Here is a 23118-nt window from a genome sequence, read left to right as displayed (position 1 = left end):
GTTGCGCCTTGTACAGGGGTTATGTCAGAACTGCCAACACGCATATATTGCCGACTTTTCTTTCCAGATATCACGTTAGAAGAAACAGTTCCAGTGAAAAACACGGCATGTCAGAAGTGGGATTCGAACCCACGCCTCCAGGGGAGACTGCGACCTGAACGCAGCGCCTTAGACCGCTCGGCCATCCTGACCTTAAAAGGCTTTTGTCTTTCAGGGGAAATTCCAAAGTGTACGGGCAGACGGTACATTACATCTGCCATCATGTGACACATTATAGCGACTGTGCTGTCACATATCAATGCTCAACTTTTACGGTATCGCAGGGTCATCCAGTAAGGCGCTGCGTTGACAATACATGCAGGCACACATTCCTGGTTGGTTCATTCGTAGTCTATTCAACTTCTTTGTACATGTCTGCGACGGTTTTCAGACATCCAGCTCCTGGTGTATCTAAGTTTTCAACCAAGGCAACCAGGGCCTCCCCACCAGGCCGTAAAAACTGAAAAGTCCTTTCAGATGAGACGTGAAACGTCTTCAACACCCTCGTTAACCCGACCGTTGGCGCATCTCCCACTTGAAGATCAGCTTTTCAGCCAACGTTAGCCAAGTGAACCGCCCCAACGGCATTTCAGGCAATAGAAAGTCACAGAAACGCTCGGACACAGCCCATCATCCGACGTTGCAAAGCTGGCCGGACGGTGTTTCATGGCTGTTCAACCGCCCCACCGCTCGCAGTATGCTGGCCTTTCAACGATGAGCACAGACACCCAGACGCAGCAAGTTCGGTGAAGCCTCACTTTTGTGGTGAGAATGAGACAGAATCCAAAGTGTGCACAAATAATGTAACTGGAATCCATTTCACTCCTTCCTCTTCTATCACATTTGGAATCCCAAGTCTCTAGGGTTGATTGGACGACAGTGAACACCTGCTCGTATCGGGACTTAGGGGTACCTGGAACAACTGTGTTGCCACCTTATGGTTTACAGTGGGAACGCCCACGAGGCCCTGTAACATTTAAAACCAGGTCCCACCGAGATTTGAACTCGGATCGCTGGATTCAGAGTCCAGAGTGCTAACCATTACACCATGGAACCTCAGAAGAGCTCCCCCTGATCGCTGTAGAACGCTTTTGGAACGTGTTATTGCGTCTTTCTCATGTACTACAAAGAAGGCATGCATCAATACCAGTGACACAGAAGATAACACGTTAAAAATGCTAACTTTACGCGCCAACTTACTTGAATTAGTTAGCTGACTGGTCACAGTCGACAGCAGCTGTGGGAAATGCCAACTTTAGACATTGTTCTCAAGGAAATCCCACAAACAATTAATCCAGCACCAAATAGGGCTACTGGAGACAACAACAAACTGGCAAGTTTACACCTCACAGCTTGAGATTGTTGACCCACTGGCCTTTCGCATACAAACTCAAAAGTCGGGACCGTGATTGACTGCTATTAATTGCGGCGGGACCAAAGCTCCAATAAAAAGGCAAGTTGAGAAAGACAAACGAGACTATTCTTTGCTCAGGGAACAAAGTGCGCAAACAGAAATGAATAACGTTGCGCCTTGTACAGGGGTTATGTCAGAACTGCCAACACGCATATATTGCCGACTTTTCTTTCCAGATATCACGTTAGAAGAAACAGTTCCAGTGAAAAACACGGCATGTCAGAAGTGGGATTCGAACCCACGCCTCCAGGGGAGACTGCGACCTGAACGCAGCGCCTTAGACCGCTCGGCCATCCTGACCTTAAAAGGCTTTTGTCTTTCAGGGGAAATTCCAAAGTGTACGGGCAGACGGTACATTACATCTGCCATCATGTGACACATTATAGCGACTGTGCTGTCACATATCAATGCTCAACTTTTACGGTATCGCAGGGTCATCCAGTAAGGCGCTGCGTTGACAATACATGCAGGCACACATTCCTGGTTGGTTCATTCGTAGTCTATTCAACTTCTTTGTACATGTCTGCGACGGTTTTCAGACATCCAGCTCCTGGTGTATCTAAGTTTTCAACCAAGGCAACCAGGGCCTCCCCACCAGGCCGTAAAAACTGAAAAGTCCTTTCAGATGAGACGTGAAACGTCTTCAACACCCTCGTTAACCCGACCGTTGGCGCATCTCCCACTTGAAGATCAGCTTTTCAGCCAACGTTAGCCAAGTGAACCGCCCCAACGGCATTTCAGGCAATAGAAAGTCACAGAAACGCTCGGACACAGCCCATCATCCGACGTTGCAAAGCTGGCCGGACGGTGTTTCATGGCTGTTCAACCGCCCCACCGCTCGCAGTATGCTGGCCTTTCAACGATGAGCACAGACACCCAGACGCAGCAAGTTCGGTGAAGCCTCACTTTTGTGGTGAGAATGAGACAGAATCCAAAGTGTGCACAAATAATGTAACTGGAATCCATTTCACTCCTTCCTCTTCTATCACATTTGGAATCCCAAGTCTCTAGGGTTGATTGGACGACAGTGAACACCTGCTCGTATCGGGACTTAGGGGTACCTGGAACAACTGTGTTGCCACCTTATGGTTTACAGTGGGAACGCCCACGAGGCCCTGTAACATTTAAAACCAGGTCCCACCGAGATTTGAACTCGGATCGCTGGATTCAGAGTCCAGAGTGCTAACCATTACACCATGGAACCTCAGAAGAGCTCCCCCTGATCGCTGTAGAACGCTTTTGGAACGTGTTATTGCGTCTTTCTCATGTACTACAAAGAAGGCATGCATCAATACCAGTGACACAGAAGATAACACGTTAAAAATGCTAACTTTACGCGCCAACTTACTTGAATTAGTTAGCTGACTGGTCACAGTCGACAGCAGCTGTGGGAAATGCCAACTTTAGACATTGTTCTCAAGGAAATCCCACAAACAATTAATCCAGCACCAAATAGGGCTACTGGAGACAACAACAAACTGGCAAGTTTACACCTCACAGCTTGAGATTGTTGACCCACTGGCCTTTCGCATACAAACTCAAAAGTCGGGACCGTGATTGACTGCTATTAATTGCGGCGGGACCAAAGCTCCAATAAAAAGGCAAGTTGAGAAAGACAAACGAGACTATTCTTTGCTCAGGGAACAAAGTGCGCAAACAGAAATGAATAACGTTGCGCCTTGTACAGGGGTTATGTCAGAACTGCCAACACGCATATATTGCCGACTTTTCTTTCCAGATATCACGTTAGAAGAAACAGTTCCAGTGAAAAACACGGCATGTCAGAAGTGGGATTCGAACCCACGCCTCCAGGGGAGACTGCAACCTGAACGCAGCGCCTTAGACCGCTCGGCCATCCTGACCTTAAAAGGCTTTTGTCTTTCAGGGGAAATTCCAAAGTGTACGGGCAGACGGTACATTACATCTGCCATCATGTGACACATTATAGCGACTGTGCTGTCACATATCAATGCTCAACTTTTACGGTATCGCAGGGTCATCCAGTAAGGCGCTGCGTTGACAATACATGCAGGCACACATTCCTGGTTGGTTCATTCGTAGTCTATTCAACTTCTTTGTACATGTCTGCGACGGTTTTCAGACATCCAGCTCCTGGTGTATCTAAGTTTTCAACCAAGGCAACCAGGGCCTCCCCACCAGGCCGTAAAAACTGAAAAGTCCTTTCAGATGAGACGTGAAACGTCTTCAACACCCTCGTTAACCCGACCGTTGGCGCATCTCCCACTTGAAGATCAGCTTTTCAGCCAACGTTAGCCAAGTGAACCGCCCCAACGGCATTTCAGGCAATAGAAAGTCACAGAAACGCTCGGACACAGCCCATCATCCGACGTTGCAAAGCTGGCCGGACGGTGTTTCATGGCTGTTCAACCGCCCCACCGCTCGCAGTATGCTGGCCTTTCAACGATGAGCACAGACACCCAGACGCAGCAAGTTCGGTGAAGCCTCACTTTTGTGGTGAGAATGAGACAGAATCCAAAGTGTGCACAAATAATGTAACTGGAATCCATTTCACTCCTTCCTCTTCTATCACATTTGGAATCCCAAGTCTCTAGGGTTGATTGGACGACAGTGAACACCTGCTCGTATCGGGACTTAGGGGTACCTGGAACAACTGTGTTGCCACCTTATGGTTTACAGTGGGAACGCCCACGAGGCCCTGTAACATTTAAAACCAGGTCCCACCGAGATTTGAACTCGGATCGCTGGATTCAGAGTCCAGAGTGCTAACCATTACACCATGGAACCTCAGAAGAGCTCCCCCTGATCGCTGTAGAACGCTTTTGGAACGTGTTATTGCGTCTTTCTCATGTACTACAAAGAAGGCATGCATCAATACCAGTGACACAGAAGATAACACGTTAAAAATGCTAACTTTACGCGCCAACTTACTTGAATTAGTTAGCTGACTGGTCACAGTCGACAGCAGCTGTGGGAAATGCCAACTTTAGACATTGTTCTCAAGGAAATCCCACAAACAATTAATCCAGCACCAAATAGGGCTACTGGAGACAACAACAAACTGGCAAGTTTACACCTCACAGCTTGAGATTGTTGACCCACTGGCCTTTCGCATACAAACTCAAAAGTCGGGACCGTGATTGACTGCTATTAATTGCGGCGGGACCAAAGCTCCAATAAAAAGGCAAGTTGAGAAAGACAAACGAGACTATTCTTTGCTCAGGGAACAAAGTGCGCAAACAGAAATGAATAACGTTGCGCCTTGTACAGGGGTTATGTCAGAACTGCCAACACGCATATATTGCCGACTTTTCTTTCCAGATATCACGTTAGAAGAAACAGTTCCAGTGAAAAACACGGCATGTCAGAAGTGGGATTCGAACCCACGCCTCCAGGGGAGACTGCGACCTGAACGCAGCGCCTTAGACCGCTCGGCCATCCTGACCTTAAAAGGCTTTTGTCTTTCAGGGGAAATTCCAAAGTGTACGGGCAGACGGTACATTACATCTGCCATCATGTGACACATTATAGCGACTGTGCTGTCACATATCAATGCTCAACTTTTACGGTATCGCAGGGTCATCCAGTAAGGCGCTGCGTTGACAATACATGCAGGCACACATTCCTGGTTGGTTCATTCGTAGTCTATTCAACTTCTTTGTACATGTCTGCGACGGTTTTCAGACATCCAGCTCCTGGTGTATCTAAGTTTTCAACCAAGGCAACCAGGGCCTCCCCACCAGGCCGTAAAAACTGAAAAGTCCTTTCAGATGAGACGTGAAACGTCTTCAACACCCTCGTTAACCCGACCGTTGGCGCATCTCCCACTTGAAGATCAGCTTTTCAGCCAACGTTAGCCAAGTGAACCGTCCCAACGGCATTTCAGGCAATAGAAAGTCACAGAAACGCTCGGACACAGCAAAGCTGGCCGGACGGTGTTTCATGGCTGTTCAACCGCCCCACCGCTCGCAGTATGCTGGCCTTTCAACGATGAGCACAGACACCCAGACGCAGCAAGTTCGGTGAAGCCTCACTTTTGTGGTGAGAATGAGACAGAATCCAAAGTGTGCACAAATAATGTAACTGGAATCCATTTCACTCCTTCCTCTTCTATCACATTTGGAATCCCAAGTCTCTAGGGTTGATTGGACGACAGTGAACACCTGCTCGTATCGGGACTTAGGGGTACCTGGAACAACTGTGTTGCCACCTTATGGTTTACAGTGGGAACGCCCACGAGGCCCTGTAACATTTAAAACCAGGTCCCACCGAGATTTGAACTCGGATCGCTGGATTCAGAGTCCAGAGTGCTAACCATTACACCATGGAACCTCAGAAGAGCTCCCCGTGATCGCTGTAGAACGCTTTTGGAACGTGTTATTGCGTCTTTCTCATGTACTACAAAGAAGGCATGCATCAATACCAGTGACACAGAAGATAACACGTTAAAAATGCTAACTTTACGCGCCAACTTACTTGAATTAGTTAGCTGACTGGTCACAGTCGACAGCAGCTGTGGGAAATGCCAACTTTAGACATTGTTCTCAAGGAAATCCCACAAACAATTAATCCAGCACCAAATAGGGCTACTGGAGACAACAACAAACTGGCAAGTTTACACCTCACAGCTCGAGATTGTTGACCCACTGGCCTTTCGCATACAAACTCAAAAGTCGGGACCGTGATTGACTGCTATTAATTGCGGCGGGACCAAAGCTCCAATAAAAAGGCAAGTTGAGAAAGACAAACGAGACTATTCTTTGCTCAGGGAACAAAGTGCGCAAACAGAAATGAATAACGTTGCGCCTTGTACAGGGGTTATGTCAGAACTGCCAACACGCATATATTGCCGACTTTTCTTTCCAGATATCACGTTAGAAGAAACAGTTCCAGTGAAAAACACGGCATGTCAGAAGTGGGATTCAAACCCACGCCTCCAGGGGAGACTGCGACCTGAACGCAGCGCCTTAGACCGCTCGGCCATCCTGACCTTAAAAGGCTTTTGTCTTTCAGGGGAAATTCCAAAGTGTACGGGCAGACGGTACATTACATCTGCCATCATGTGACACATTATAGCGACTGTGCTGTCACATATCAATGCTCAACTTTTACGGTATCGCAGGGTCATCCAGTAAGGCGCTGCGTTGACAATACATGCAGGCACACATTCCTGGTTGGTTCATTCGTAGTCTATTCAACTTCTTTGTACATGTCTGCGACGGTTTTCAGACATCCAGCTCCTGGTGTATCTAAGTTTTCAACCAAGGCAACCAGGGCCTCCCCACCAGGCCGTAAAAACTGAAAAGTCCTTTCAGATGAGACGTGAAACGTCTTCAACACCCTCGTTAACCCGACCGTTGGCGCATCTCCCACTTGAAGATCAGCTTTTCAGCCAACGTTAGCCAAGTGAACCGTCCCAACGGCATTTCAGGCAATAGAAAGTCACAGAAACGCTCGGACACAGCAAAGCTGGCCGGACGGTGTTTCATGGCTGTTCAACCGCCCCACCGCTCGCAGTATGCTGGCCTTTCAACAATGAGCACAGACACCCAGACGCAGCAAGTTCGGTGAAGCCTCACTTTTGTGGTGAGAATGAGACAGAATCCAAAGTGTGCACAAATAATGTAACTGGAATCCATTTCACTCCTTCCTCTTCTATCACATTTGGAATCCCAAGTCTCTAGGGTTGATTGGACGACAGTGAACACCTGCTCGTATCGGGACTTAGGGGTACCTGGAACAACTGTGTTGCCACCTTATGGTTTACAGTGGGAACGCCCACGAGGCCCTGTAACATTTAAAACCAGGTCCCACCGAGATTTGAACTCGGATCGCTGGATTCAGAGTCCAGAGTGCTAACCATTACACCATGGAACCTCAGAAGAGCTCCCCGTGATCGCTGTAGAACGCTTTTGGAACGTGTTATTGCGTCTTTCTCATGTACTACAAAGAAGGCATGCATCAATACCAGTGACACAGAAGATAACACGTTAAAAATGCTAACTTTACGCGCCAACTTACTTGAATTAGTTAGCTGACTGGTCACAGTCGACAGCAGCTGTGGGAAATGCCAACTTTAGACATTGTTCTCAAGGAAATCCCACAAACAATTAATCCAGCACCAAATAGGGCTACTGGAGACAACAACAAACTGGCAAGTTTACACCTCACAGCTCGAGATTGTTGACCCACTGGCCTTTCGCATACAAACTCAAAAGTCGGGACCGTGATTGACTGCTATTAATTGCGGCGGGACCAAAGCTCCAATAAAAAGGCAAGTTGAGAAAGACAAACGAGACTATTCTTTGCTCAGGGAACAAAGTGCGCAAACAGAAATGAATAACGTTGCGCCTTGTACAGGGGTTATGTCAGAACTGCCAACACGCATATATTGCCGACTTTTCTTTCCAGATATCACGTTAGAAGAAACAGTTCCAGTGAAAAACACGGCATGTCAGAAGTGGGATTCAAACCCACGCCTCCAGGGGAGACTGCGACCTGAACGCAGCGCCTTAGACCGCTCGGCCATCCTGACCTTAAAAGGCTTTTGTCTTTCAGGGGAAATTCCAAAGTGTACGGGCAGACGGTACATTACTTCTTCGTAAGCAGCAGTAGGTACTCAATCACCAGCAATGGATGCATACTGATACAGTGCAAAACGAAGAAGAAGCCACTACAGGGTAACTCAGGGAAACTGAACAGACAAACTGGCAGCCCAATCCGGAGATCCAGAAGGAAGCAAAACGGCACTCTTCTACTGAATCGAGAACACCTCGACTTACCCAAATGGAGTCCGGGCTGTCCAGCCTGTCCAGCCTGAGGTCTGAACTTCACCACATCGAGAACCTCCTAGATGTCGTCCTTCAGCGGCAAACTCTGCTCCTCTCCCGGCTAGATGCGCTACAGCAGGACGCTCCTCACGGCCCAGCCAGTCCGACCGAAAACCCAGGCCCATCGGGTGTTTGTCCTCAGTCCTGGGCGTCAGTCACGAAGAAACGAGGACGGATTTCTCTCCCGCTCTACTCACCAGATGGAGTCGACGACTCTCTTCCACTATCAAACTTTTTTTCGCCGCTGGAAAAGCTAACAGAGCTAGCGGCTCCATCGACTGCCCCGGAGCAGCTAATCCCAACTCGCTCCAATTTGAAAGGAAAGCGTCGTTCATCTCCAACAAGTACCGAATCTCATGGAAAACGCCGTCGGTGTTTTTCCCCCCCTATCGCTCTGAATTCCGAATGTGTTCGCCCTGGTCCACTGCCATCGTCTCACCTGCCCAGCGGAGCACCACAAACAGCGGCGGCCAGTGATGACGTCATCGGAAGCAGTCACCCACCAGATGCACTTATCTCAATCAATCCTCCTGGCCAGAGCGAAATCCCAGCTACCGCCCCTAGTGGCATGCTGCAACATCACTCCTCCAAGCTCTCTGTCTACAGTGATGGTTGCAAGAACAGACAACCTGAGATCCTTATCATTGGTGACTCCATAACAAGATCCATTGTGCTTCCTGGCGCAATCACCTACTGTCTCCCTGGTGCCAAAGCTGCGGATCTTAATGAACTGATCCCAGTGCTCACAGACCTCCACCCTTCGGCCCACACACTGATTGTACATGTGTGCACAAATGATGTTATGCTCAGACAATCAATTGCACTTCGCGATCAACTAGAGTCTCTTGCGGTCACAATTCAGAGCCTTGGCAAAATCTGCATTTTCTCTGGTCCCATTCCCACTACTTCAAAGAGCCCTGAACGCTTCAGTCGCTTATACAGTGTACATAAATGGTTGAAATCCTTTTGTACAGCTACTGGGCATGGCTTTATCAGTAACTTTGACTATTTTTGGACCAGACACGACCTCTACAAACCTGATGGACTGCATCCAAACCAAAAAGGCACCAAACAACTCACGCAAAATTTCTTAAACCATATTGCTTTTAACTCAGACTGATACACACCTCAGCATGACCCTGCTCAAGAAGCCACTCCCAACCAAAATGAAGAGCATCTCCCTCTGGGTCCTGCTGATTTTTCCCTACAAAATATACCCACCAGGATCTCACTTAATCGTGTCACCTCCCAACACAGCTGCATGAAAAATCTCACTATACGACCAAATTTAGTTCCCATTCCACTCTCTGTAACATATAAGCCCAAACCTGCTCCAGATCACCATCTTTCACTCTCTTCAACTAAGGCCATCCACAGCCATGCTGCAGCTGCAGTTTTCTGTCTTCTTAATGTCAGGTCTCTTGCAAACAAGTCCTTCTTGTGCCAAGATCTAATCATGTCTAACAATATTGATTTCTTCTTTATCACAGAGTCCTGGTTAAGTCCTGGTTACACCATTCCACTTACTGAAACATGCCCCCCCAACTATTCATGTCTCAGCCAACCCAGACTGTCTGGTCGTGGAGGTGGGGTAGCTGTTATCTTTAATAACAACTTTAAATGCTCATCTGTCTCCCTCAATACCTTCTCCTCCTTTGAGTCTCTGGGTTTTCTGTTAAATGGCCAACATCCTATACTGTGTGTGTTAATCTATAGGCCACCTAAGACGAACACCATCTTCATCCAAGAATTCTCTGAATTTCTTTCTTCAATTATGCCCAACTATGACAAAGTACTTATTGTAGGCGATTTTAATATTCACGTCTGTTGTCCCACCACGTCTTGCTTTACCACAGATTTCATTACTCTCCTGGAGTCATTTAATCTTGAGCAACTGGTCAAAAGTCCAACTCACAACAAGGGGCATACTTTAGATCTTGTATTGTCTCACTGTGTCTCCCTTGATAATTTTGAATTACTTGATTTTAATGTTTCCGATCACAAAGCTGTCATCTTTCATACTTTCCTTCTGCCTCCTGCTGTCAAACCTTCTACTTGTACCCATTCTCGTTTTTTTAATTCTGAATCGGCTAGCCACTTCAACAGTATGTTTTTAGCTGCACCTACCAGGAACAGCCCGAACCACAAAAATGAATCGGTAGATGATCTGCTGGATCATTTTAATAGCACGTGTTTGACAGTCCTTAATGAAATTGCCCCCGTCAAAAGTAAACAAACTAAACAGAATGCCCTCCCTTGGCTTAATGAGCACACTAGGAGTATAAAAAGGCAACGCAGGAAAGCGGAAAGAAAATGGAAGAACAATAAGACGAAGGATTCGCTTGACAAACTAAAAAATCTTATGTGCGCCTATCAACTAGCCATTAAACAAGCAAGGCACTCATACTTCTCTGATCTCGTAGCAAGCAGCTACCACAACCCCAGGGTTTTATTTCAAACAATAAACTCTGTGGTTAGCCCTCCATCTAACCAGCCGATTGAAGCCTCCACTGAAAAATGTGAGCAGTTTCTTCATCACTTTATTAATAAAATAGAAGATATTAGACGGAACATCACTCCCCTGTCAGGAAATCTTCCCACCCTTACAGAACCATCCACAACTCTGTCCCACTTTAAGCAAATCTCTCTGTCAGACTTAGAGGAGCTAACTTACCACCTAAATTCTTCCACCTGTCAGTTAGACACTATCCCTACTAGATTTCTCAAAGAGGTATTTCAGACAGTCAGTCCTCAAATTCAGTTCATTATCAACTGTTCACTAACCACTGGCTCCTTCCCACTAGGCTTCAAAAAAGCCATTGTCCGTCCTTTTCTGAAGAAACCCACCCTTGATCCTTCTGTGCTAAACAACTTTAGACCAATTTCAAACTTACCTTTTCTATCTAAAATCTTGGAAAAATGTGTCGCATCTCAACTTATCACTTATATGAATAACTGCAGCATTTTCGAGAAATATCAATCTGGATTTCGGACCCACCACAGCACAGAAACAGCTCTCATTAAAGTCACAAATGACCTATTGCTCACTGCTGATTCTGGGGCCTGTTCAATCCTAATCTTACTAGATCTAAGTTCTGCATTTGACACTGTTGATCATGAAATCCTCTTAAACCGCCTAGAAAATCACGTCGGCATTAATGACACCGCTCTTGCCTGGTTTCGCTCTTACCTCTCTGATAGATCGTTTTCGGTTGTGATAGGGGATTTCTCCTCATCAATAGCCCCGTTTTTATCTGGTGTTCCCCAGGGGTCAATTCTTGGTCCACTGCTTTTTTCTATATACATGCTTCCCCTGGGTGAAATTATTAAGAATCACAAAATTAATTTTCATTTCTACGCTGACGACACACAACTGTATTTACCGCTTTCTGGCAACAACACCGATGACTGCGCCAGAATACTTGCCTGTCTTCATGACATTAAATGTTGGATGTCCCAAAACTTCCTCCAGCTGAATGAATCCAAAACAGAATTCATTCTCTTCGGTGCCCCCAACCAAACCAGCAACCTAAAAAAGAACCTTGGTCCCCTGTCCTCTAACATTAAACGCTCTGCCCGAAACTTGGGTGTGATCTTTGATTCAGAGCTGTGTTTTGAGCAACAAATAACTACTGTAATTCAATCCTGTTTTCTGCAAATTAGAAACATTGCTAAGGTTAAACCCTTTCTTTCCCAAGCAGACCTTGAAAAAGTTATCCACGCTTTTGTTTCCTCTAGGCTTGATTATTGCAACTCACTATATGCAGGACTGAGTCAAAAGGCCATCTCCCGTCTCCAGCTTGTCCAGAATTCAGCTGCGCGGCTCTTGACCAATACAAGGAGACAAGACCACATAACACCTGTCCTTGCTACCCTGCATTGGCTGCCAGTTAAATTTAGGATTGATTTTAAGCTTTTACTCATTACTTTTAAAGCCCTACATGGCCACGCCCCCTCTTTTATCTCAGAGCTACTTGAACCCTACGAGCCCAGTCGCTGCCTGCGCTCCTCTAGGTTGACCCTCCTAACTGCTCCAACAGCCCGCCTAGCTTCTAAAGGTGATCGGGCTTTTTCTATTAGAGCCCCACAGCTGTGGAACTCCTTGCCTATGGAGCTAAGGTCAGCAAACTCACTGTCCTCTTTTAAGTCAGGTCTTAAAACATACTTTTACAGAAAGGCTTTTTTAGAGTAGCTCTGTCATTTGCCCCCTTATTGCTTTTATTGTAATTGTTTTATTTTATTTATTTATTTTTCTATTTTATTGTTCTTATTCTCTTACTGCATTTGATATATACTGATGATTATGGTTTTTGATTTTAACTTGATTGTTTTATCTCACTTTTAATGTTTATGATGACGGTGTTATGTGTTATGTTTTACTTTATGTGTTATGTTTTACTTGATCTGTAAAGCACTTTGTAACTGTGTTTTGAAAGGTGCTATACAAATAAAGTTATTATTATTATTACATCTGCCATCATGTGACACATTATAGCGACTGTGCTGTCACATATCAATGCTCAACTTTTACGGTATCGCAGGGTCATCCAGTAAGGCGCTGCGTTGACAATACATGCAGGCACACATTCCTGGTTGGTTCATTCGTAGTCTATTCAACTTCTTTGTACATGTCTGCGACGGTTTTCAGACATCCAGCTCCTGGTGTATCTAAGTTTTCAACCAAGGCAACCAGGGCCTCCCCACCAGGCCGTAAAAACTGAAAAGTCCTTTCAGATGAGACGTGAAACGTCTTCAACACCCTCGTTAACCCGACCGTTGGCGCATCTCCCACTTGAAGATCAGCTTTTCAGCCAACGTTAGCCAAGTGAACCGTCCCAACGGCATTTCAGGCAATAGAAAGTCACAGAAACGCTCGGACACAGCAAAGCTGGCCGGACGGTGTTTCATGGCTGTTCAACCGCCCCACCGCTCGCAGTATGCTGGCCTTTCAACGATGAGCACAGACACCCAGACGCAGCAAGTTCGGTGAAGCCTCACTTTTGTGGTGAGAATGAGACAGAATCCAAAGTGTGCACAAATAATGTAACTGGAATCCATTTCACTCCTTCCTCTTCTATCACATTTGGAATCCCAAGTCTCTAGGGTTGATTGGACGACAGTGAACACCTGCTCGTATCGGGACTTAGGGGTACCTGGAACAACTGTGTTGCCACCTTATGGTTTACAGTGGGAACGCCCACGAGGCCCTGTAACATTTAAAACCAGGTCCCACCGAGATTTGAACTCGGATCGCTGGATTCAGAGTCCAGAGTGCTAACCATTACACCATGGAACCTCAGAAGAGCTCCCCGTGATCGCTGTAGAACGCTTTTGGAACGTGTTATTGCGTCTTTCTCATGTACTACAAAGAAGGCATGCATCAATACCAGTGACACAGAAGATAACACGTTAAAAATGCTAACTTTACGCGCCAACTTACTTGAATTAGTTAGCTGACTGGTCACAGTCGACAGCAGCTGTGGGAAATGCCAACTTTAGACATTGTTCTCAAGGAAATCCCACAAACAATTAATCCAGCACCAAATAGGGCTACTGGAGACAACAACAAACTGGCAAGTTTACACCTCACAGCTCGAGATTGTTGACCCACTGGCCTTTCGCATACAAACTCAAAAGTCGGGACCGTGATTGACTGCTATTAATTGCGGCGGGACCAAAGCTCCAATAAAAAGGCAAGTTGAGAAAGACAAACGAGACTATTCTTTGCTCAGGGAACAAAGTGCGCAAACAGAAATGAATAACGTTGCGCCTTGTACAGGGGTTATGTCAGAACTGCCAACACGCATATATTGCCGACTTTTCTTTCCAGATATCACGTTAGAAGAAACAGTTCCAGTGAAAAACACGGCATGTCAGAAGTGGGATTCGAACCCACGCCTCCAGGGGAGACTGCGACCTGAACGCAAGCAGCCGCCGGAGCGACCGTCCAACATTTCACAATGTTGGAGGATGACGGCCAATCAAATCCGCGGCTCCAACATTCCCCCACCAATCGCCTTCGCCCAGCTCCAACATTTGACCAATCACGACGGAGAAATGTTGGACGGAGCCGAGCGAAGCCGAGAAAATTTGCGGTAACCGTCGTCGTTTTAGAAAGCGGAGTTTGAGGCGAGTGACAGTGACCAGAGAAGTGAACAACAAGTGAAATGGCGAGTATTTGCACATTTATCACACTGCTGTACACATTAAAACTTTATAAAGAAAAGTAATTTCACCTGTTGTGTTAAATTATATGACAGACATTTTGCTTTTTGTCGCGTTTGCTGACACTCGTGTTACCGAAGAATGAATGGGGCTTTTTTGATAACGTAAGTTTATGAATGATTTTGAAGCAGAATATTTCTACCAAATCCTTTAAATTCACATATATAAACAAATATAGTTTAGGGTTGTCGTACGAATAAGTATTTTTATCTTCACCACTTAGACATTAGCTTTGCTAGCTTGAATTTGCCTCTTGAGCCCATTCACAAGACTAATTCCAGTGTTTTGCATGTGATAAACACTCGTTTTCATCGCTGGAGATACACTTTAATTGTGTCCATTTAGTGTTACACGTATCCCTTACACAATCGAAGTCATGCATTGTTTGTCAAGAAAAGTTCGCTGTCAGGGTGGGGGTGGGGTGGTCCTAGTGGTATCCTGAACTCAGTGTCGTGCGATTTTTAACACTTCCGAGAAGCTGACTCGTTCAAACCTCATTCTGTTTTAATAAGATCATTCAAACTGTAAAGGCATTAACTTTCTAATTCATGATATTTCCCGCAACATACTATAAGAATACATATTGATGATATAAATCAGGTTAATTCTACAGCTGAGTTACAAACACAGATGCAACCAAAGCCTGGTTGGCTTTGGTTGTCGTGGTCTAGCTTTCATGTTCCAGTATTCGCGTTGTTTTCATTCATTTAAAAAATGTTCATGCATTTATGCCACCAAAGGCAACATCTTCCAAGTCCCACAAGGCGATGGCGGACTCAGAGTGGATGTCCCGCCTGAGGAAGTTTGCCAGCACTGGGGTCTGGCCTCCAGGTGGAGGAAACAGGCCAGCTCCCAGGCAGAAGAGGTGGTATTCCCTCTATCAGATGGTATGAGTATATTCAGTATATTCACTGTACACAGTATATTGTATTCATTGTTATTTACTCTCACAATACATTGAACTCATTATAATTTGTATAAAATGCAATAAAGGCCATGTTCCTATGAGTTAATAAACATGTCATGAACAAATAATTTGCATTAGATCTGTGTAACTACACAAATGAATCTGTGGTTGATTCAATCAAATGTGCAACTGTTATTTTTAGATCGAGAAATGTCCAATGCAGAGACCAGGACAGAGGTCTTTGTTTGGTCAAGAGAGGCAGTGTGTGTGTCATTTTCACACGCAGAAGGTAACACTGGTCAATTTAATACTCAAGTTGTGTGTGTGTATTAGTACACAAGCTAATTTGTGATTTTATATACTTTTCCATGTCCAGGGCTCTGTGGGGCCACAGAGCGCAGCGGCAGGTCCCGTCCAGGGCACTGTGGGGCCACAGAGTGCAGCAGCAGGTCCCGTCCAGGGCACTGTGGGGCCACAGAGTGCAGCAGCAGCAGCAGGTCCCGTCCAGGGCACTGTGGGGCCACAGAGTGCAGCAGCAGGTCCCGTCCAGGGCACTGTGGGGCCACAGAGTGCAGCAGCAGCAGCAGGTCCCGTCCAGGGCTCTGTGGGGCTCTGTCTAACACATGATAGTTAGACAACAAAGTCCTCTCATGACACTGGCCTTTGCTTTATTTCCTTTCAGTTTACCAAGCCAAGATTTGGTGGCACTCATGTTGCTGCTGCAAAGCCAAATCTGAGCAGAGCCAGAAAAGCAACAGAGGTAAATGGAGATCACATTGAAACTGTTCAAATTCAAGTTTGTTTGTACAAGTTACTTAGATTGAATTCTTTACAGACCCAAGTCACCAGCCCCACTGAAGCAAGCACCAGTTCCCCAGCCAGCATTGCTGTCTCAGTAAGTAACAATATAACTCAGTTTCAAACACAGTTAAAGTATATGTATAACTGTCCATATTAAGATTATTAAGAGTATTAAAAAAGAAACACTCAAATCAGAAATGACACCTGAAAGCTAAATAATAGTGTTTCATGTAGAGCAGCTATATGTAATAACAACATAATTTTTATGTTGTTAATAATATGAATTGTAATATTTTCCATGCCTTTACAGTCTCCAGACCCTGTGACAGATGCTCCAGGTCCAGTGCCTGTCCTCAGTACCACAGCAGTGTGTGCCACCGTCACAGTAAGTAATATAACATTTAATATCATTCTGTGTAGAGCATAATCAGTCTTCTACCAGTATTAAGTGTGTTTTTGCATTGTGTTTTTTTTTTTATCACTAAGGCTGCGCAACTCAGGACAGAGACGTCACCTCAGCTGCCCCGTTTGTGGTCAGAGGGTTTGCCACCTGAAGACCACAAATGGATTGAGAAATATGTTTTGAAGGTGGGGCCCAGGGGAAAACTAGAGCTTCAAAACAACTTGAAGCTCTGGTACTATCCACCACAGCCAGGTCATCTCTACCACCAGGCTCCTGCTCCAGACCGCTTTTTCGCCCACCCACTTCTTGTCTGGATGCCCTACAAATTGTGGAAGGTGAAGGTGGTCTGTCCCAACCCTGCCTGTGGACGCCACCAACTCACAGGAGCGGGACTGCACAAGAGGGCACGTCGGGTCCTGGACGTGGACAGGATCTACAACGTGGTGACAGAGACTCTAACCTGCACCAAATGTAGAGCCAACCATGTGTCTTGGAGTCAGACTGTCCTGAAACAACTGGACTTGGCGCACAGGTCGGAATTTCGGGTCATCCTCACACAAAAGTGAGTAACATCTCCTGTCTCTCTTGCCTTGTCAAATATAATCATGTAAAACATTTTTACTGATACATCTGTCTGTGACCAAGGTTTGCTTGTGACATCCGGGTGATCCGACTTCTGCGGGAGAGAGGCCTGGGGAACAGCCCTACGCGGGTTTTGAAACAACTCAGGGAGAACCACACGGAGGAATGGCTTCACCGTGTGGCACGGTACACCACAGAGTGCGTGGACTTCCTCCAGCGGCCCGGACTGTTGCCCATGGCGTTCCCTGAGCCTCCAGAGCCTGCTGTGGTGCCGAGCTGTAAATGGCTCCTCTCCGCTTACAGCCAGGACATTCTGACGAGGCTGGAGGACATCAAGGCCAGAATCACTTCCATCTATGGTGACATACTAAAGATGGATTCCACTAAAAAGGTTAAACAATCTTCTTTGCTTCAAAAAATAGGCTACATATTTATATATATAACATACATGCCTGTTTTTCAGTATTTCTGAATCATGTTGACAGAGACCCTATACATTTTGTGTGCTTCAGATCACCAAGAAGCTTGCCGGAACTGCCAAGGGCACAGCACTCTGGCTCACTTCAGTGGGAAATGAGTATGGTCAGATACTAATAAGTGTGCTGACTGCTCAGGAAGGAGCTGGCCTGGACATGATGGCAGCGGATCTGGTCAAGCGATACCAGCAGGCAGGTGTGGATCCCCCTGTCATCCTGTATGTGGACTGTGGCTGCTGTGCTGAGGCGACGGAGACCAAGTTGAAGGTCAGATTCAGGGGGTGGCCAGACCTGACAGTAAGGCTGGATATCTGGCACTTCATGCGCCGACTTGCCCTGGGATGCACAACAGATGCTCATCAGCTGTACCCAGTTTTCATGTCGCGCCTATCAGCGTGCCTGTTTGAGTGGGATGCAGCTGATTTAACTCTGTTGTGTGAAGCAAAGAAACAGCAGCTTCAGTCACAGGGCCTGCCTTGTCTCACCGATGGTGACATCAGTAGACACCTGTCTAGGGAGGAGCTGGCTCTCCACTGCCGGAGGAGGACCCGTGGTGAGGAGAGCACCACTAAGCTGCTGGAGGAGCTGCTGCAGGGGCTGATGGGTAGCAGTGGGAACGACTCCCTTGGAGTTCCGCTGTTTGACAGGGAGAGGATGCAGCACATCTGGCATGTCCAGAAAAAGCACATCAAGTGCATCCAGGACCTGCCAGGTGTTGCTCTATACACCAAAACAGGGGAGCTCACAAAGGGAGGTTTGTGTCTACCAACATACAGATGTGCCAGAGGCTCGACATCTTTGGAGTCCTTTCATCTCCACCTGAACCGCTTCATACCAGGTTTGTGTCTTTCAGACATGTTGGTTCATGTCCTGTATAATCCAAGAATATTTCATAATTTAATATTTGATAATGTCCTTCTAGGGACCAGTGCCAACAGCCTGAATTTTCAGGCATACCTGCTGGAGGGACTCAATAGGTGGAACCAGGACCGTGGTAGTGCTGCCCTGTCTACTGCACCATCAACTTTACGCAGCTACTCGGGTGACCTGCTTCACTGCGTGAACAAGCACTACATGAAGCTGTTTGGCAAGAAGGTGGCACCAGAGTTCTGTCCACCCTCACGTTACACTGGTAAGCATTTTTGAACACAGTGGTATTCAACTTGGTTTTAAAATTCTTTATTAACACTGTAAATTATCCACTTTACTTCAATTATTTCAGGAGAGCTCATAGGGCTGCAGTATCTGTTCCGGCAGACTGGTCAGGCACTGCAGGATATGCACCCTGACTCAGAGGATACTGCTGAGTTAATTGAACAGCATGAGGATGACGTGGAAACAGATGAGGGCTTCGCTGACGTCCCAGACGACCCCACAGTGGCTGACCTGGAGGTCCCTCAGGTTGCAGCGTTGCTCACTCCTGGTCCCTCATCCAGTCTGGTGTCCACCGTCTCCACCCTGGCGATCACCACATCTGGCATGGCTCCTGGCACATCCACCCTGAGTGTGGGCACATCCTCAGCGGTTTTCAGCACATCCACCATAGCTACTGGTATGGTTGAACTATTCAAAATACTAGTGAAATTGCAATATGACCAAGTGCATTGACAAAACAGCATTAAAATGATGTAGCGTAGTGCTGCAAAGATGCCTGGCCTACAAATCATGTTCCCCAGATGTAAGAGAACATGTTCATTTGGTACAGACCCCAACAAATGTCACATCATCATTATTATAATAGTTTTTTGCAGTGAAAATTAAAACTGTGATGCTGTAATATCTATACAAAATAATCTTGTTGTGATTTTTCTTACCATTTCCTGCAGCCCTACCTCCTGGAACATCAGCCCTACCTCCTGGCACGTCTTCCATGGCCTCTGGTGCATCCATCATGCCCTCTACTTTGTCCGCTGAGGCTGGAGGGGATATGCAGGCTAAAGATGAAGATATGGTAAGTGTGTGTGTGTTTGATTTCGAATATGTAGGTGTATAGATATGAGCCCAACTCTTACATATACACACTTACACACAGTACATATGCTCTGGATGATGTGTACTTTAAATAAACTGTGAAGGTTGTAAGGTTTGCTATTTTCTTATTTGCACAGGCTGTTGATGACCAAAATGTTCCTGGATACCAGCACGTGGACAGACTGGCTGAGTATCTGGTGAAGCTTCGGGAGCAGACCTCTCTCTGTCTCACCAAACAGCAGACCAGTGCAATCATAGCACTGTGGGAGAAGCTGGACAAAGGTGACAAGCAGCGGGTGATTTATGCAGCACGACACCAGGTGAGACTTTTGAGTGGACGGTTCAGGACACTGAAGAAGCCCTCACAAACTCCTGGTGTGGAGAGCACCACCCGTTGCATGTTAGGTGCAAGTAGTGCACCTGCTCAGTGGCCTAACTGCTGTCGATTGGTGGAGAACATTTTTATTAGACTCTGCAATCTCCACCAAGGCCCAGTGAGGAAAGGCAAGGGGCCGACTCAAGGTGGTCCTTAATTCTGAGGGACTACCACAAAATCAGGCAGCTTGTTGTTGGCAACTCCCTGGTGATGCAGGGATCAGAGATTCAGCTGGTAGAGGTGAACCAGAACACCCTCATCCAGTGGCACAACAGCAGGCAGAAGAGGCAGGAGCTCTCTGTGCTGCTTCAGGGTACTGCGTTGCCTTCAGCCCTCCCTGAGTCTGAGGAGCCTCTTCAGGAGGCAAGAGCACTCCCTGCTGAGCCCAGGTCAGCTCGACAGGAGCACCAGTACCAGCTGCCGGTGAGCACAGCAGGTCAGGCACAACAGAGGCCGACAGCCTCTAGTCGCCCCATCATGCCAAAGGCACAAATGAAGAGGCTTGTGCTTGTCACGCCCCCAGCACCTCACATCGCCACGGCAACAGGACAAACTCTTCCTCATTTTGTCCAAGTGTTCCTTCCTGCGCCAGTTCAGGGCACCAACCCACACTTAACTGAGCCCAACACCACAGCGGAGTCTGGACCTCCACCAAAGAGGCCCTACAGGAGAACAGTGGAGGCAAACAAATGCAAAAGGTGTGGCCAGTTCCGCACTGCTGACACTGGACACAGCCAGTACCGTGGCAGAGTGTATTGCCCTGCCTTCGATACACTCACCAAACAGCAGTGGTTGGAGGAAATGAGGAAGAAATTCTCTAAATAGTGTGTAATATATTGTAAGTAAATAATCCTTGTAAATAATAGTTAAATTGTAAATAGTTTGAAATATTCTTTGTTTAAGTATTAATATATTATCCTGTTTACTGTGAATAGTTGTATGATAACTCAATATTTCTACATTTGAAAAAGAAAAGTTACATATATTGTAAATAGTTGATAATGGTAATTGACAATTGTATTGTAAAGTTTAGTTTAGCTTAGTTGTTACTTAAATCTTGTTCATTGAAGTATGGATACTGTTGTGTGAAAAAATCTGTTTTTTTATATTTTGATTATTTGTTGCACTTTTCATGGTCTGTTGTAATTAAATCTTTCCAAAGTTCCTTTTTCTTTTCCCCATGAACAAACAAAGCTGGTGTACACCAAATGTACAAGTGGATGTTGTTAATGATGATAATGACAACATTCAACAACAGTAACAGTTTACAATTTAATTAGCTTGACGACTCTTAAAGAGACACCATGCTATTTCATTTAATTTATTATACAGGAAAAGATTTAAAGTTACAGGCAACAGTTAAGTTGTTACAGTTTTTTACAGTGTTGTGCAGCACATCAACAGCATGTTGCTTTGTCTATGAAAACAGAGAAAGAAACATGCTCAGAGGAGGCATTTTTAACACTGATAAATGATGGAGGTGGTCTCTGGCAAACATGAGGAGGAATTTCAGATGAGTGATGAGCCTTTGTCAGTGGGCATTCTGGTCCTTCAGGATGGTGGGAGAAGAAAAAAAGGATAATTACACATACAGAAATGATGCTGAAATTATGTTTTCACAAGAAAACAATCTGCATTTATAAAAAGATGCTAAATGATCTTCACATAAGTAAGGAAGCATTTATTATTTATTGCCTAATTATTTACAACCTAAGGAAGAAAGTGGAGGCCCCGTCAGCGCCCAAGCTGGGGAACACCCCCATCTCCAGCGGTAATGTCCAAATAAGGCAATGTGCGTCACGAAGCGACTCCCCTCCACAGTTCGTGGGTACGAATCCCGGCCGTGGTGTGTCAAAAACACTTCAATGCATCAAAAGTTTCCAACTTGCATTCAGGCAGCTAGAAATGCCTTATAAATGTGCAAGATGGCCAATTTTTCCTCTCTTTCCTCTTTTTCTCCCTTTTTTCTCCCTTTTTCTCCCTTTTTCCTCTTCCCCCTCTCCCCCCCTTCTTCCCCCTCTTTGACGGACGATTGTTCCCCAGCTTGAACGCAGCGCCTTAGACCGCTCGGCCATCCTGACCTTAAAAGGCTTTTGTCTTTCAGGGGAAATTCCAAAGTGTACGGGCAGACGGTACATTACATCTGCCATCATGTGATACATTATAGCGACTGTGCTGTCACATATCAATGCTCAACTTTTACGGTATCGCAGGGTCATCCAGTAAGGCGCTGCGTTGACAATACATGCAGGCACACATTCCTGGTTGGTTCATTTGTAGTCTATTCAACTTCTTTGTACATGTCTGCGACGGTTTTCAGACATCCAGCTCCTGGTGTATCTAAGTTTTCAACCAAGGCAACCAGCGCCTCCCCACCAGGCCCCAACAGTTCCAGTGAAAAACACGGCATGTCAGAAGTGGGATTCGAACCCATGCCTCCAGGGGAGACTGCGACCTGAACGCAGCGCCTTACCCAAAGATTCCAGTGGATGCATGTCCGCAGTTTTACAGCTCCGGTATGGTTTTGGTCCGTCATTCGTCGTCCGGCAACCCCCACCAGTTGCTCTGTCCGCTACGGCGCAGCACCGCTGAACAGCTGGAGTTACAAAACAGAAGACACGTATCTGGTGGAATCGAGGGGTAAGACCGCTCGGCCATCCTGACCTCAAAAGGCCTTTTTTCTTCTCAGGGGAAATTCCAAAGTGTATGGGCAGACGGTACATTACATCTGCCATCATGTAATACAAGTCGGCAATGCAGGCACACATTCCTAGTGGATTCATTCATAGTCTATTTAACTTCTTTTAGGCCGTAAAAATTGAAAAGTCATTTCAGATGAGACGTGAAATGTCTTCAACACCCTTGTTACCTTGACCGTTGGCGCATCTCCCACTTATAGATCAGCTTTTCAGCCAACGTTAGCCAAGTGAACCGTCCCAATGGCATTTCAGGCAATAGAAAACACAGAAACACAGAAACACAGAAACGCTTACACACAGCCCATCATCCAACGTTGCAAAGCTGGCCGGACGGTGTTTCATGGCTGTTCACCTGTCCCACCGCTCGCAGTATGCTGGCCTTTCAACGATGAGCACAGACATCCAGTGCAACATTT

General features: G+C 46.2%; 12 non-coding genes across 12 annotated transcripts; all 12 read right to left on the bottom strand.

Moving 5' to 3' along the window:
* Nucleotides 1-108: 108 nt before the first annotated feature.
* On the bottom strand, nt 109-191 carry trnal-cag (transfer RNA leucine (anticodon CAG)). The gene has a single exon. It is a non-coding gene; the product is annotated as a tRNA-Leu (tRNA).
* An 832-nt stretch (nt 192-1023) lies between these two features.
* trnaq-cug (transfer RNA glutamine (anticodon CUG)) lies at nt 1024-1095 on the bottom strand. The gene has a single exon. It is a non-coding gene; the product is annotated as a tRNA-Gln (tRNA).
* A 575-nt stretch (nt 1096-1670) lies between these two features.
* On the bottom strand, nt 1671-1753 carry trnal-cag (transfer RNA leucine (anticodon CAG)). The gene has a single exon. It is a non-coding gene; the product is annotated as a tRNA-Leu (tRNA).
* An 832-nt stretch (nt 1754-2585) lies between these two features.
* Nucleotides 2586-2657, bottom strand: trnaq-cug (transfer RNA glutamine (anticodon CUG)). The gene has a single exon. It is a non-coding gene; the product is annotated as a tRNA-Gln (tRNA).
* A 575-nt stretch (nt 2658-3232) lies between these two features.
* On the bottom strand, nt 3233-3315 carry trnal-cag (transfer RNA leucine (anticodon CAG)). The gene has a single exon. It is a non-coding gene; the product is annotated as a tRNA-Leu (tRNA).
* An 832-nt stretch (nt 3316-4147) lies between these two features.
* On the bottom strand, nt 4148-4219 carry trnaq-cug (transfer RNA glutamine (anticodon CUG)). The gene has a single exon. It is a non-coding gene; the product is annotated as a tRNA-Gln (tRNA).
* A 575-nt stretch (nt 4220-4794) lies between these two features.
* trnal-cag (transfer RNA leucine (anticodon CAG)) lies at nt 4795-4877 on the bottom strand. Its single transcript has one exon. It is a non-coding gene; the product is annotated as a tRNA-Leu (tRNA).
* Nucleotides 4878-5692: 815 nt separating this feature from the next.
* On the bottom strand, nt 5693-5764 carry trnaq-cug (transfer RNA glutamine (anticodon CUG)). The gene has a single exon. It is a non-coding gene; the product is annotated as a tRNA-Gln (tRNA).
* Nucleotides 5765-6339: 575 nt separating this feature from the next.
* trnal-cag (transfer RNA leucine (anticodon CAG)) lies at nt 6340-6422 on the bottom strand. Its single transcript has one exon. It is a non-coding gene; the product is annotated as a tRNA-Leu (tRNA).
* Nucleotides 6423-7237: 815 nt separating this feature from the next.
* trnaq-cug (transfer RNA glutamine (anticodon CUG)) lies at nt 7238-7309 on the bottom strand. Its single transcript has one exon. It is a non-coding gene; the product is annotated as a tRNA-Gln (tRNA).
* Nucleotides 7310-7884: 575 nt separating this feature from the next.
* trnal-cag (transfer RNA leucine (anticodon CAG)) lies at nt 7885-7967 on the bottom strand. The gene has a single exon. It is a non-coding gene; the product is annotated as a tRNA-Leu (tRNA).
* Nucleotides 7968-13486: 5519 nt separating this feature from the next.
* On the bottom strand, nt 13487-13558 carry trnaq-cug (transfer RNA glutamine (anticodon CUG)). The gene has a single exon. It is a non-coding gene; the product is annotated as a tRNA-Gln (tRNA).
* Nucleotides 13559-23118: the final 9560 nt, after the last annotated feature.

Source organism: Pagrus major, chromosome 24 (assembly GCF_040436345.1).
Source record: "Pagrus major chromosome 24, Pma_NU_1.0".
Taxonomy (NCBI): Eukaryota; Metazoa; Chordata; class Actinopteri; order Spariformes; family Sparidae; genus Pagrus; species Pagrus major.
This window is presented reverse-complemented; position numbering and strand designations above follow the sequence as displayed.